Raw genomic sequence first — 2,559 nt, forward strand, 5'->3', positions numbered from 1 at the left:
TCCCTGTTACAGGCACAGGGCCATGAAAGCTGAGAAGCCTGCTCCTTAGAGAGTCCAACGGCAAGAAGCCTTATCACCACTGGACGCCGAGGTGGAGCCTGGGAGCCAGAGTCCCAACACTTGAAAGTTGCACCCAAGTTTGCTGGAGCCAGGAAAGTCTTGGAGTGCAGCTTGGACACCCTTCTCAGAAGTTACTGCAAGTTAAAGGGAACCACTTGTTTCGCTGTAACTGGATACTGCTTTTTCATGCGTTAACTGTTCAACTGGACCTTAATGGTCCCTGTGAGTGGCATAGGAGTTCCATTATAGCCATTTTCAAGCTACTTGCTGAGGCTAACCCTAAACCGCGAGTCGTTGTAGATTACAATGATTTATTGCTCTAAATGAAAAGCTGTGATTTATTGTTTCTTTAAAAAATCACATCTCTGGAACCCTCCAGTGTATTTTTGGTGTTGAGGTGTCTATAGATAAAAGGACAAAACTTTTTTCATAAATTGGTTTCAGAATTTTATTGTGTTGCTTTTTTTTCTTCTTATTCAACTGTTTTGGTACTTCCTAATGCATACATTTGGGGGCATACTTACAAGCCCCATTCGCCACTGGAGCGTCACTTTTTTGACGCTTCTGTGGTGTAGCACCATTCCCCATATATACAAGATGGTGCTAAGCCATTTAACATGGCTTAACACCACACTGTATATATTCCCCTTTCTGCAGCAGTCCTCTGCGGCAAAGGGGCATGCAATGGGTCTTGCAGTGGACATTTCACAGCAACACCCATTGCGTTTTGATGCTGCCCCAGATTTACAAGGCTGAGGCAGTGCCAAAAACGAATGCCAAGGAATGCCTGGTCTTCACATTGCGATAGGAGTAGAAATTATTAATTTCTCCTAATTTTTTGCTCTTTCTGTGTGTGCTGCATTCTGCAGCACACATAAAAAGAGCAAATTGCCCTTTTGATTGTTTGTGTGCAGGAAAGTGTCCCTTCCTGCACATAAACATTCACCCCTGCAGCGCTGGCATACTTGCAACATGGCGTCAGGGTACATGCACTGCCATTAGGCAGCTATTTTTGCGCCAGCTGAAACACCGGGGTGCGCTATTTTTTTGTGAATACGGTGCATCTGTGCACTTAAAAAAATGTCAGGTCACTGCCTTGCCAATTTGGCGTAGCACTGCACACCAATATTTTTTTGTAAATATGCCCCATGGTCCTTTCATACAGCCTGACTGCTCTGAGCACAGCTACCCAGGACTGAGCTAAGGTTTTACAAATGAACTTGACTGGACCTGATATGGAATTGCGCCTTTATTACACAGTAAGGTCACACAACCACACCATACAAAAAAAATCTGTCCCAGTACATCACAGTAATAGAAAAACCGCATGCAATACTGTGCAACTTGTAATCAGGCCCGGTAAATGATGTCACAATCAGTCTCAAAATCCAAGAAGGCAACGTTCAAAGGAACATATTGGAATTCTTATTGTTGCTCTTTGTTAGTGATAAAGGACTGGGTAGAGAGACTTGTGATGTGGAGATTGGAAGGCTGAAGGTGGAATGTAGTGAGGTCATTCGAGTTCTCTGGCTTCTTGAGTCAGTTACTCCTGTGCCGCTTTCAGAATGGACGTACTATGCCTAATAAACATCTACTGTACCCTAATTACTTCTAGTCTGGCTTCTTCACAACATAACTGGCAACGATCTGGGATACTTCTGTACTGCTTCAAGGTAGCCATCGTGGGGGCCAGGGAGTAATCATGTGTACACTGAAGCACGGAGCAAAGAGAAGGCCAACAAGATAATTCACTCGTAGATGAATAATTAAGGTGAGACTTTATTTCGATTGGAAGGCTACTGGTAGAGTGTGGCCCACGGACAGAAGGTTCAAAACGGCACTGTTAGACCTGGCACCATTGGCGTGTCTCCCGTCCATTTTTTTGCTGCTGCCTCCAGTGCTTTTGCTATGTTTTTGCTGGTCTAGATGATTTGGACACTTTGCCACTGCTATTCAGTGCCAAAGTGCAAGTGCTCCCAATTGTAAATTGTTGTAATGTATTAGTGACTCAGTGATTGGCTTATTTGATTTACTGGTCAGACCCTAGGACAGTGCACGTGTGCCCAGAGCCTGTAAATCAAATGCTGCTGGTGGGCTTGCAGCACTAGTTGTGCCACCCACAGATGCAGCTTGTAAAATGTGTCACAGGCCTGCCATTACAGAGCCTGTGTTCAGCCTGGGGCTGCCATGTCGACTTGGCAAGTGCACACGCTTGCCAGTCCCTAAACTTCCTCTTTTCTACATGTTAGTCATCCCTAAGGTAAGCCCAAGGTACCCCCTTGGGCAGGGTGCATTGTATGTGAAAGGTGGGACATGCCCTGATTTGTGTGGTATGTCATGATAGTGAATTACAGACAATTTTGTTTTTCACTATTGCAAGGCTACCTGTTCCCATAGGCCAGAATGGGCATTTTGATTATAACATCTTAGAATCTTAACTGACACAGGGAACTAGGTAGAATTTCGTGTTTAGTATGCCTGAACTCAGAATGTTAAAAT

Source organism: Lissotriton helveticus, chromosome 8, assembly GCF_964261635.1.
Source record: "Lissotriton helveticus chromosome 8, aLisHel1.1, whole genome shotgun sequence".
Taxonomy (NCBI): Eukaryota; Metazoa; Chordata; class Amphibia; order Caudata; family Salamandridae; genus Lissotriton; species Lissotriton helveticus.